Source organism: Callospermophilus lateralis, unplaced genomic scaffold, assembly GCF_048772815.1.
Source record: "Callospermophilus lateralis isolate mCalLat2 unplaced genomic scaffold, mCalLat2.hap1 Scaffold_250, whole genome shotgun sequence".
NCBI lineage: Eukaryota > Metazoa > Chordata > Mammalia > Rodentia > Sciuridae > Callospermophilus > Callospermophilus lateralis.
The window spans coordinates 1,756,897-1,770,840 of NW_027513332.1; the positions used below are offsets into that span (position 1 = coordinate 1,756,897).

The 13,944-nt window shown below is 39.5% G+C and overlaps 1 pseudogene; it reads right to left on the reverse strand.

Annotated features, from left to right (window-relative positions):
• The window catches only part of LOC143388358 (CD44 antigen-like), an 80,530-nt pseudogene that overhangs the window by 21,531 nt on the left and 45,055 nt on the right, over window positions 1-13,944 (reverse strand).

Sequence of the window (13,944 nt, forward strand, 5' to 3'; positions counted from 1 at the left end):
ATACACAAAAGATTGTTAGTGATCTAGAGAAGGAATCAGGTAGATAACAGATTGCCACGGGCTAAGCATGAAAGTCAATACCATTCATCACCAAAGCATGAATGGAATCTATTAGAAACAACCTTTTAATAATGGGACTCATGGCACAAATGACATATAAAAATGTGCCTTATGCCTCTGCCTCATTCTTCACCTATGGAGAAGGACAGATTTAAAAAAAGCTCACAACAGTATCTCCCCAGCAACAACCTAACCACATAGCCAGTCACTGAATCCCTTGCTCTACTAGGAATTCATTCAAAAGTTGCCATGCACTGGAAAGATATTTTGCATTATATTCTATATTGCAAATGGAAACATGGGACTATTTCCCACTGGTAGCAAGTAAGAATGTGAAATTCACATTCTTTACAAAGCAGGATGTATTTCAATACTTCAGTCACACAGACCAAAGAGTCATGCACAAGAGCTTGCAGAACTAAGTGATTTGGCATCACTTAGAGAGAATGATATGACTTGAGTCCAATTTCTACAGTCCCACGATTCAAGAATTAGAGGAGGTGACTTGGTTATAAATATGAGGAAAGCAATTGTACACTCAAGGAGAAATCACCAAACAGATATGCACAAAAGCCCAGATGATGTCAGGTAGGTGTCATTTTTCTCATAATATCAGGTTCTGCTTCTTTTTACTCTAGAGTTCTAACAACATTCTTTCTCAGAAGCCTAGTATTTCACACGGCCATATTATAAAGATGGGCCCACATTAGAGAGTAGATTTTTTTACAAAAGGAAGCATTTTATAAGCTTAGTGTCTCTCTTATAATCTCACTAGGGGATGCCCAAAGCTAGATCTGAAAGTGACATTCTCGAGGAAATATTCCCTGTGTTTCCTTTGTGTGCTTGTAGCTATTCCTATTCAGGTGATTTTTAGGAGCCTTTAGGGTTTGCCTCTGTGTTCACCACAACATGACTTTTTCAGAAACCTAACAGGACCTTTTCTTCATTATTCTTTTGTCCCATGTCCTCAGTGCTCAGTATTTAATTCAAAAGGAAGTTCCCACTCAAGGTTGCTTATTAAACCATCCATTACCAATTGTCCCTGCTGTTGAATGAGATTCTTCTCTTGATGTTTGGTGATATCCGCCATGCCATCCATTCCCAAACCACTGTTCTCTCTGGGTGGCTGTTTCTTCTGTTGTACTACTAGAAGTTTCCCAGGCTGTGAGAAGATGTCAATTGTGAGCCATTGTGGTCCCATTTCCTCATCAATAGCTCTTATACTTTAAGGGCACAGACTCATGAGGAGAGACAGTAGAAAAGGAAGACAATGAGGAGATACACCACTAATATTCAGAATGGAATATTAGAAATGAAATGGCCCCATCCTTTAATTCTTCAGCTGAGAAAACTAGGAACCAAAGAAATTTTAATTGGTTCAAAATCATGTGGCTGGATTGGTGCAAAGTTAAGACCAGGCCATAGCCTGTGAATTTCCAGTACTATTCTTATCTTACTGTGGTGAGTGGCCTCACATATCCTGCCTAAGAGAACTGTTCAAAGAATAAACTCTTTGCTGACTTTGGAGGAAGAGTATAACAACTTATGACATAAGTATAGTCGGACAACTCACATGGGTCACGTTCCCTATAGCACACTCAACAAAAATGTACCAGCAATGGCTTTACCCATTGTGAAAGCTGTTACAATGTCTAGGGTGTTACAACACTGACCTATAACATGGTTACAACCCTATGGCAATGTCCCCAAACCACTACCTTCTGACATTAGGCTCATTAATTTCAGGTCTCTTAGGATGTGCTCTGCTTCAGGACAAAATGTTTAGAATAATTTCTAAGATACACTATTAGAGCCCAAAGGGGACTATAGACTTCCTCTCTCTTCCTTTTCCTATTAGAACACTTCTTTGTTAACCCAGCTCACAATCATTATGTTTATATCAAATATATTGGGCTAAGAAATCACATGTGGGCCTGCCTGTTGGACATATTCAGTACAATGTGCAGGACTTATTGAACAGTGTCCTAAATTTTTCTTTGGTTGTCTGGGATCCCTCAGATGAGTGATTCCCAAAAGCTCCTTTAGCTTCTAAGTCACTGTTTAGTACCTGTTCCCTACAGGGGTATTCAAGGTTGTGAGAGTGATAGTTGAACCACAGTTTCAAAAATGCTACAAACTGTTATCTAAAAAAAAAGCTTACTTTATTCCAAATAAGGTAGGCATCTCTCAGAGCTACAAATCTGAAAGAAGAGAACATACTTTTTTACTTTTTCTCTTTTTGTTTTCATCCTATTTTGATAGTCAAGCGGTGAGCCTGGAGATTATTTTAGAAAACCTGAGGTGTTTGTGCATAAGGAGAATGACAGTGAGAGTATCAAAGTGTCCCTCAAGTTCCCCTGGGTTTGGAAACAGAAAAAGAGCAGTTGTAGAATTCAAATGCAGACCATGTATATTACTGACTTTTCTCCAAGAGTTCAAGGGATGCCATTTTATAACAGAGGAAGAGAACATGAAACAGAAAGTGGGTTTATCATACATCCTCACAGAAAGAAGAATTCCAAAGATCCTTCTGTTTGTCAAACTTTCCTTCCAGATCCTCCACTAAGCACTCAAAGAACGCACTCTTCAGCATACATTTCCATAAACCCACACAAATCACCCATATGGGACCTCTGGGAATCTTTAACACAGAATTCTCTCAGATATAGAATTTATCTCAGATAAACATTTTGGCCTTTCGTGCAACCTGACAAGTTAGCATTTTTCTTCCAGTTTCTAAAAATTGTGTGCAGATTTGGCCCCTTTTCAGCCTCTGCAGAGATTAGGACTGTTCATAGACACAGAGTGTGGCCAGTGTCTAAAAATTGTCTTCCCTAGCCCCCGGAATGTCTTTACTCACTCCCGTAACCAAGAGCTGCCGACCGCCATCCTTACTTGTGCTTGTTGAATGTGGGGCCTCCTCTACATCCTGATGCTCATGGTGAATGAGAGGAGGCTGTGGTTCCTGGGTCCGGTTTTCTCCATGAACACTGGGGCCATTTCTGTCTACATCTGTTATGGTGAGGTTATACATGCTGTGATTTTTTTTTTTTATCAATCAACTTTTATTGGTTTTCTTCTTCCATTTATGTACATGCTATCTAAAGGTGTTATGTCTGAACACTACTTCGGAGCAACCACTCTCAAAAATTTGAATGATTTCACTAATATGTCCCAAGAAAAAAATGAATGGGCATGAAATTTCTTCACGATTACTTGGTATTCCACTATAAACACTTTGTCAGAGATGCTGCCATAAACCATTTAAATGTATTCATTTTATAATAAGCCCCCCCCCCAAAAATACTTTGTGCCCAGATGATATGACTGATATCTGACTCCTAAATGGAATTGAGCATCCTTATGAAAGTTCACTGAGAATTTATAATGCGACATTAACTAAATTTTCCACTGTGTCCTAAGGGTTGACGATTGCAGCATCATAGACTTTGAAGGAAAAATATCTTTCGTTAATTACATATAACCCATTACCAGTTATTCTTGTGGTTGTCTCAAGTGGTGCTTCTGGGTTTGAATGGCTTGGCCTCCATTGGTTCCAGTGCTGGTTCTGTTCTGTGTGGTCAGAAACCCGTGGCGTGGTTGAAACTGTGATAATGATGATTGAAGCAATTAGGAAAATGTTATTTCTTGAGCCTTCACAAATTGTACTGCACATTTACTCCTTCTGTAGTCTATACAATGAGGCATCTATACCAGGTTGTATAGATGGTTGCATGGAAACAGAGAGAAAGTGGAGAGAGTCTTCAGCTTGATCCACCATATTGTGAAGCATCTCAATATCCTTTGCATTCTGTCATAGAATACGTTGGGGTTCAGAACATGAGATCTTCTTGGAGAAAGCAGCCAAAGAAACTGTGGTAGCAGGAAGAACAGCTTGGAATACACCAGCCCTCCACCGAGGATCACCAGAGATGACAGAGCTTTGCCCATCCATGCAGATTTGTAGGTGGCCCTCTGCACTTGAAAGGCCAAAGAATTGGTATCGCTGGCATGTTTGCTACCTCAGATGGAAGAGGCGGGTGTCTGAAAATTATACCACAATGATCACTATTTTGTTAGTTAATTTTACTGGAGAAACAAATACCCTGAGCATCCAGAACTTTCCTGTAGATGGTTCTGAGAAAGAACATCTACCTAGAATAGCAATATGGTTTAGCCACATAACTCTGAATGTTTCTCAGACACGCATGGTAATTCTCATCAAATACAAATATCATGAGCAAGCCATTCATAGCCAATGAAAGAAAAACAAGATGCATTACAGTCAATAGAAAAAGTCCAGAAGTAACCCATCACCATCAGAAAAGTGCGTTGAAAAAAAAAAAAAAGAGGTATATATCCATATAACAGTTCCCTGATATTGTCATACAAAAATATTTGGGTTAGAATAGCATAAACATCCAACAGAAGGATCATGATAAAATTAGAATGTCTTTTATGAAAAGGATATTTGCAAATCCATCTTCTTTCAAAGCTTATTTTTGATACCCAAATAACCCAAAACTATTTCACAAGTTAAGAGAATAATGTCTAGAATCATGAAACACATTCTCAATAGGCATGAAAAATGGTAGCTATCCTTCCCCTCCAAAAGGAAAAGGGTATCCTGTTGAATCACAGGCATAGACACTCAACAAAAAAGTGAATGGAAATTTAAAAATATGCTCTAGAGATGAAGAAATAGTGGAGGAAGTTTTCCCCTGGAGCCTGATCATACAGTTTATTTGCAGGTTGATCTTTTGGGGTCACCATCCAAGGGATTTTGGTTTCTCAAGTATCAAAATCATATTTTTTACAGATGGACCTACCCAAGACTGGGCCACATCCTGAACCCAGGAGACAGTGTACTCATAAAGCTCCAGTGATTTTGGTTACTTGGTTTTCTTTCTGAAGGTATTAAAAAGAGCATAGAGGGGCTGGGGTTGTAGCTCAGTGGTAGAGCGCTTGCTTAGCATGTGTGAGGCCCTGGGTTCGATCCTCAGCACCACATAAAGATAAATAAATTATATAAAGGTATTGTATCCATCTACAACTACAAAAAACAGTTTTAAAAAATTAAAAAAGAAAGAGTATAGACTAAGCTCTGTAGAGATGTCCAGGCTAAAGAATATATATTTTAAAGCTGTAAAATAAAGAATGGAGTTCATTTTGAGTATTTGTTGTGTGGCTGCCATATGCTCAGGTGCTTTCAAAATCTGGGCTATTCTTTTAGATCCCCTCCTCCCTGGGTGGTATTCATTTGGGGATGAAACTCTCATGTTTCAACAGGACAGACAGAAATTCAGTGACCTGGGAGAGCCCATGTAACACCCCAAGAGCCTTATCTCTAAGGAAAAGCAAAGCTGATATGGAGTTAATTTCAAGATTCTCATTCTGTCCAGCAAAACTATAGGTCATTACAGGTTCATGTGAGAAACTCAGTCATCTGGCAGAATATTTGACCAAACTTGGTATATTTTAATTTTAAAAGAATATTTTTTTTTCAACTCAATTGAAAAAAAATTTCATGTCATAGTTCTCAAAAAGTTTTATAATGGTCACAAATTTGTATACTATTAAGCAGTTTCACTATTTGCTTTTAATAACTAGCACTGCCTTGTTTAAGTGAGCTAATATTTACCCTTCTTTTCAACATCTTTTACTTACATGTTTGTTAAAATTCTGGATTTGTTCCTTTGACTTCAACCAGGTTTTGATTAAGACAACTCTTGAGTTCTCACTCCCCTGTTTTAAGCCTTTCTAGGCCCTTCTAAAAGCCTTCAATTCAGGGTCATTGGCAATTTTGAATTAATACTCTCTTAATCACTCTTCAAATGCAAGGGCTTTTTTCATCCGTGTGCTCCCAGCACCCAGCAGAGCAGGTACACAATGAGCATTTGTTTTGTTGTTTTCACATGTCATTCTCTGACAAACCTCGATAACTCAAAGAGAATCTATAGTAGCCAATCTCACCGATAAACAAAATAGGAAGAACCTAAGGCATTTGGTTCACTTCTCCAAATATGTTTAGGTTGTCATTAAAAAAAAAAAGAAATTGCATCTTATTTCCTCCTCCACAATCATATGGGGATATAACTAAGGGATCATCATAAGTCCACCCATTTTTTACATTGACTGTTTTCCAAGAGAAATACTATCAGGTGTCACTTAGGTTAATTAGTAAAACTTGCAAAAGTGGTTCTACTGGAATTGATCATTCTTACTGGTGCTGGAGACAAAGTCTTCATCATCATCAATGCCTGATCCAGAAAAACTGACGTGTTTGTCTCTTTCATCTTCGTTCTCTTCATTTGGCTCCCAGCCTGTTGAGATGGTATTTGAATCCGTACCTGTTATGGTGACTTGCGTTAGTGGTGGAGCTGGATGCCAAGTAACCCATTCCACAGAGGAAGAAAGTCAGGCACAGCAGGTGGAATGGATTTCCCAAGATTTCAAGAGGAAAGGGAGAGGGTTCTTGCAGACTTGCATCTGGATCTAATCTATAGATCTCAAAGCAATTGCTATGATCCTTACATCAGAACCTTCACTTTAAGGAAGAATAAATATGGACACCGCTCCACTAAAGAAGTAAAAACAGAACACAGCAAACTAAAAACATCGAAAGGATAGTCAAAACTCCCCTGTGCTTTCAGATGCAGTTCTTAATAACTCACTATTCACATTCTTTAAAAGTTTGAGTTCCAAGAAAAGAGTGGAAAGGTTTCATATATGCCTATTTGCTTTATCAAGACACCTTCAAGAAAACTTTGAAATCATGTCAATCATTTCTAAAATGGTAGAGTGGCATTCATAATTTTCTAATTTATTTTTTTTAATCTTTAGCATCAGATTATGGTATCTCTCTAAATGCAAATGGAAGTAATGCTGTAATTCCCAACAGTACTTTGGCAGACAGAGAGGGGAAAAAAAGTCAGAGAAATAATGTCTGGCATTTTATTAGTCAACCAGAAGAGACGATGAAAGTGGATTCCAGTCTAAATTCTTAGAACTTTTCCTTCTTTTCTTTTGGAATTAATCATAGAAAATAGATGGAAACTTTCAGCTTCTCAGTGGTTACTGCAGCAGACCTCTTTTTTATTAAAAAGAGGTTTTCTGCATTCTGAATGAGGCTCAGGCTGTCTTATGAAATGACCATTTGCTTTGCATACCATTAGTGTCCACCCCAATAACGCAATTGATGGAGGTTTTCTATATTTTCCTATCTCAGCTAGGTTATTTCATTTTCTCATAAAAAAAGTTACAAGCTTTTTATGACTTCAATATTTTTGGAGTAGGCATAAGCATTCTTTCAAAGTTATAATTTTGTTCTATCCTCAAGACAAACCTGACCCTGTTCATAGCTCCTCTACTATCCTCCTCCGAGGAGTTAGAAATCCCACAGAGTAGAAAAAAAGAAAACTGCATATTAGTTCCATGTAATCAAAGATACTGATCTAAGAACTCATAGTCCTTCCAAAATCATCACAAATATTTGTGTGACCAGAATGGACTTTAGACTTGAACATTATCCCATATGGCAATGAAAATCATTAAAGATGGTCAAGAAAATGCATAAGATAACCATAACTCATTACCAGACATTGTTGTCGTAAGAAGATGATTCCTGGACTCTGATGGTTGAAACAACCATGAAAGCCAGTCCTGGGCCTCTTGCTTCTTGGTTGCTGTTTCAGGAGCCGTAGCACTAGTGCTCATCAAAACTGTGGTAACCATGACTGAACGGATTGTTGAAAAGTGAATTGTGAGTTCCAAAGAAATAGCATTGTGTATGCTTTCACTAATTTTTTTCCCCTAGTCAAGAGAATCATCTATACTCAATAGATGGAAAGGTGGAAAGAAAGGGGGAAAAGGCCAAGCAATTCCATTTCTTTCAGAGGCCCAGACTAGAATTCATAGAATGTCAGAAATGGAAGGATCCTGAATATAATCTGGCTCAAGCTCTTCATCTTAAAGATGAAAAAATAAAAGTGCTGGAAAAATTTGCCAACTTGTGTGAAGTCAGAAAGCTAATTAGCAACAGAGACACCTCAGAGCATGAGAGCTCTGAATTCTAAAAGTTTACAATGTGAAATGGGGAGGGAAATTTTGTCTCCTCTGCCATGATGCCAAACTAGGACCAGTGGTAAGAATTTCAGGGAGATGGGTGTTCTTCCAACACCCATGCTACAGCTTCCTTTAGATTTAATGGAATAATCTGAACTATCCAACATTGAACTTCGTCAAGGAGAGCTTTGTTTCCCATGATAAGGAAGATCACTTGGCAGGAAATTTGTGTAAGTAATTAAATGATTAGAAATGCTGATTGAACCAGACTATTTAAGATCCTCTCCAAATCTGAGCATTTATGATTCTACACCCCAGGTCTTTAGAGTCCTAGCCCCTTAATCTTCCATACACTCTATCTTGGCTAACCAATATCATTCTCCAAGAATTTAGGGTATGATATTTCTGCCAGATATAATCCCAGGAATCCAAAACACAGGAAAAGAGAACATGTAAAGTAGGAGACTAAAGAAGATGTCTTTCCACTTTCTCCATGGAGACTCCAAATCCCCTGGGAACCTTGCCCAGAGTCATTTATTTTATATCAACACTATTATTTTACAAAGCAGAATAGTCCATTTTTAATCCCGTTTGAGTTGAAAATAGTATAGCAACACAGGAAAAGAGACAAAGTGACCCACTGATAAAACCAGAAGCAAGAATCTTGACTTGAAAATTTCCAAAGACTGACATTTCTGCCACCATGACGTGCAACGGAAGAATATCGGATAAGAGGCAACAAAAAATTGAGAACAAGTTCAAGCAGAGAGGCTGAAACCATCATTAAAATCCCAATTACAAAAGACAAGTGAGATTTCTTTTTTCAGATTTCAAGAAAGCCCAGAAATGATCTCAAAAGAAACACAGCCAAAGAAGACCTTTTCCTTCACACTATTTTTTTTCTGCAATGGTCAACACTGTAAACATTTAAAAATGGCCTTTCAGTGTGCTGCAATCTCTCTCCCACCTGACCCCAACATATCCTAATCAGTGCGACATAGAACCATAACATAACATAGTACTGTTGTCATATGTGATTATTTATAGAAGTAAAGAATATAGTTTATTCTGTCTTAAAAGCAAATGTGAAGCATCAACTTTCTATTTTTATTTCTTCCCTTTTGCAGAAAGGATGCCTGCTTATTTTGAAATATGATCATATTCTCCATCAGCAAAAGCTAATAAATGGAGATATGCTTCTAAACCCCCGCCATTGTTATAGACAAAACCTTTCTCCCTGAAGCTCCCACTTTAAAATACTTTGCAGGAATTTAGAAATCATAGGCAAACCTCCAGGAACCTGTAGGCGACCTAGACTCTGATGTAGAACCACATCATTTTCTACCTTACAGTAAAGGTTTGAAGTATCCAAACAAGTGTCCAGGGCCTGCCCTTTCCAGGTGTAAATCATGGTTCCCTCTTTTACTACTAACTGTGATAACTGGGTCAGCAGGAAATAAAGGTGTGCATCTTCCAATAGACTTTTTTTCTAGAAGATATTTTTCTCAATGAATCGCATAATCAAAGCATCTGAAGGAAAAATAATTTTGATTCTACATACCTGTTGCCATAAAAAGAACAAATTAGGTATTTAGGGGATCTTGTCATATCCCCAGAGCTATTGGCTTCTGTGACAAGGGAAACAGCAGCAGATCCTGCTCTCACTAGCGATGCTGAGGGACCCTCAGTGGGACACTTGGGTGTGATAATGGATATTCTTTTTCTTATCATTAAAAGACCTGGCATTCAAGACTATCGATGAGCAAAAGACATAGCGATATACCTGTGGCTGCTGTTGTTGTGAGATCCTGAGTCTTAGGCTGTGAATTACCAAACCAGGACCATATCCAATTACTTCTCTTCTGAGCTGATGCACGGCTGTTTGAGTGCACAGTGGAGGTAACTGGATCGATTATGAAAACATTGTTGAGTGAGATTCTCTCTGTCAGAGTTGGCTCTCCATTCTATGTCAAACATTTGTATCTCTTATAGAATGAAGATTAAAGAAGAGATATTGAGGTGTGTTTTTTAATTTTTATTTTTAATATTTCCACCCTTCATTCTAACATCTCCCAACATCTTAGAACAACATCAGAAATGCAAATTTGTATGGGTACAAATCCAGTGCTTCTAAATCTCCCAATTGAACCTCCTAAAATAATGATTAGAGCAAAAATTAAGCCACAGCTTAATACTGCAATGGAAGGAGATTTGTTCTTTTCTTGACTGGGTGACTGGACCATGCAATATGCAGCATGACATAAAGTTGCTTTCATTCATTCACCTTTGGAGTATCTTTGGAGATGCTTGCATATATCATTTGGATCTATCTAGCAACACACCCAGCTTGTAATAACAACTGGGACTTCAAAGCTCTACTCATACACATTAAACTCAGACCACACTTCATACCTGAGCAAGAATTTCATGAAGGGTGTGTGTTCTAAGTATTGAAATCAGATCAAACTTTCTCAAGTTCCACTCGTCACTTTGGATTCAATTCAGTCCGTGTTTCCAGACAAGAAGCAAAAATGTCAAAGTTGAAGATTTTGAACTCTACTCAAATTAGAAAGAGGACAACAGTAGCATTTTGTAATTTAAAAATCTCTCACTTGACTCTCAACTTGGACTTGAGTCCAAAATGTTTCTCAATAAAAACAGAAAGGTAAAAATCATCAGGACAAATACATAAACCAGCTGAGATTATGAAGACATACATTCCTGTGAAAATGTGATACAACTTATGGACTCTTCCTGCATTGTTTCTCATTATGAACTTTGGCGTTGTACATGCCAAATTCCTATAACAGGCACCACATGGTCCATGCTATAAAGGACATATTAGTTCAGAACAGAACTAACACCTCCAGGAGGGCTCTTCCAAAAATAACAATTATGATAAACAGCCCAGGGGAAGTCCAGAGCCATGTAAATGGTTGGTCTTTTTTTTTTTTTAAATTGATGGTTGGTCTTGTTAGCTTTCCCTTTGCCACCCACTAAGGACCCTTAAGAAGGAATGAAGCAGTCAAGCCAAAGACAGGCAGCTTCCATGTCCCCAGCCAGTCCTCTTCTTGACCTCTGCCTCCCTGCATGCATTAGGGAGGATCTGCAGACACAGCCTCTGGCGATGGCCCAGCTCAGTCCAACCGTGATAAGGCCAGGGAATCTCCTTCCTGGACTCAGAAAATCTGATTCTACTTAGGAGCTCAGCATTGCTAACTCTTCCCAGTATGCCACAGGCTGCATTCAAGTTTCCACCCGGCTTTTGTTTGTTCTGTTTTCTTGTCTTTGTTTTGATATCCTTCTTTGCATGGATTAATCTCTTGGAGCTGCCATTGGCCTTAGTGAATCCTAGAACACTTCAATAATTCTCCACTTAGCTCTGGACTCACCCATATGGACAAATTAGTTTTTCTCTTCTGTCCTTAACTATTAAAAGAAACAGCTAAGTGCTCTGTAAGGAGGAAAACATAATTATTCTCTTAAGTATGTTTTTCTTTTGCTTAATATCTGAACTAGCATGTTGCATCCATCAAGGAAGGACTAACATTGAGCCCCAGTAACCAAAGCAGTGTCTGGCACAGACTCCAAATCTTGGTTGAATAAATGAAAATCTCACTCAAACTTATTCTTTTCAATATTACTTTCTAGGGTTTTTACCATTGGATCCCAAGCATTAGAATAGACACTGCACATAGTAGGTCCTCAAAACACATTTGCTGACTGACTAACTTAGAAAAGATGCTAATAAAAATGTGATAATTGCCTTTTCTAAAGCTCAAGGGGGTGGGGGGCTCATCTCATCCCCACAAGATGTATTTTGTCAGGATTTTCTTCTTTGGTGGGAAATAAGACTTTAGAACTGTTCTACTTCCTGCTGACACCCCTAATTATTGTATTTGCCAGTGTCTAACAGAACTGTGCACCTTAACAACAAAGTGATGTTTAAAAGGCCGGCAACCAGCCTGGTGCTGGGCATGTGCCTGTGATCCCACCTACTCCAGAAGCTGGAGCAGGAGGATCGCAAGTTCAAGGCCAGCCTCAGCAACTTAACAAGATCCTGTCTCAAAAGAAAAAAAAATTAAAAGAGGTGGGGTTGTAGCTTGGTTGGTGTAGTGTCCGTGGGTTCAATCTCCAGTGCTAAAAAAATATTAAAATAAAGGCAAGGCACCCAGGAAGCAGCAGGCAGCCCATGGCACTATGGTTTCCAGATGTCTGTCCTGAGAAGTGTTTCCCATGGAACCACAAACAAAACGGGGGTGCCATCTTTAGAGAGCCCAGGCCCAGGAACACATGGGCAGTTTGAATAGATGCACTTTTTGAGATGCTTCAAAGAATCTGCCGGGAATTACCAGAACCCCAAACCTACTTGCATCACTCTCTCAGCAAGTTTCTAACATAAATTTAAAATGCCATTGAGCAAATAACCTTCAATTAAACCAGAGCCATGTGAAAACTTCCCTGGCCTCGGGGTGATAAGGGATAGAAAGGACCTCATCTCGAGTATTGACCAACAAGTATATTTCTGCCACACTGTCTGGAGGCTGGAGTGTCAACCCTCAAGAACTGAAGCCAGGAAAAGAGAAATCGGCACCATATTAAGAAATCTACCCAGGACCCAGGTGCACTACTTCAATATGAATAATCCCCACAGGAGCAGAGCCCATCTGGAAACCTGTTGAAAACAAACCACAGGGGGACAGAGGAAGATGACAAAGGAGAGGGAGGACATGCAATAGAAGTGCAGCCAGTGGCATGAGACCAGAGCCACCAAATGCAGCATTTGCATCTGTCCTCTCTTACACTCTTAAGTAATGAACGAACCACACACCAGCTAAGCATTAAGGACCTTCCCCGCAGGCTGGCATCTAAACTCTGAAGCTGATATAATTTGATCATAAAACTCTTCCTTAAACCCAATTACAATATATAAAAATATACATTTAGGTTGATAAAGGAGCCTATGGAATGGTATTCGTATTCTGCACTCCCACCTTTGTGGAAACAATTGTATCTACAGTGAGTAAGAAGAATAAAGAAGCAAAACCAAAAATTGTTTCTGTATCAGGTTTGAACCCTAACTATATCCCCAGGGATCAGAACATCAGGATGGGTGGTGTGGGGGTGTCTTCTAAAACACTTCCCGGGGCACTTCTTACTCCAAGGTAAGAAACACATAGTTGTAGACAGACAGACAATTGCAGGCTGTGGTGGTCGAGGCATATAGAGCACGGACCAGCATGGCCACCCACCGCCCCAATGACGTCACCACTGCCTCCATGCCTGAGACAAAAGAAAATCAAAACTCAAGGGAATGTGGCTCAGGAGATCCCAGGCATGTGGCCAAGGAATTGCTACTGGGAAGCAGAAGGGCTCCTTCTCCTTACTGGTGGTGGGGTTGTTCTCGGAGACCCCAGCGTCCTCTTGGTCTGTGGACGGCTGTGAAGTGGGCAGGTGGGTGTGGAAGATGGTGTAGCCCCCTGAAGTGCTCCTTTTGCTGGAGGAGCCGCTGCTCATGTCCTCATCCATAGGTTGGCTCGGGTTGATGTCTTCCTCGTGCATCCTGTATTCGCCTTTCTTGCTGCAGCGGGTCCCGTCGCAGTTGACAATGGCTTGGGAGAGAGAAGGACACTTTGAGAACTTCACAGCTGATATTTTTTGAGTCTTGAAGAAAGACTGAATTGTCATATAGCACAGTGGCTTTGAAACTCTTCTTTAGTAGGAAGGATACCTTTCTATCTAGTGAGGAGACATGGGGGGTGGCACCCAGAAAGTACATTCTTCTCTGCTCTCCCTGCACCCCATCCCACACAGCCTGGA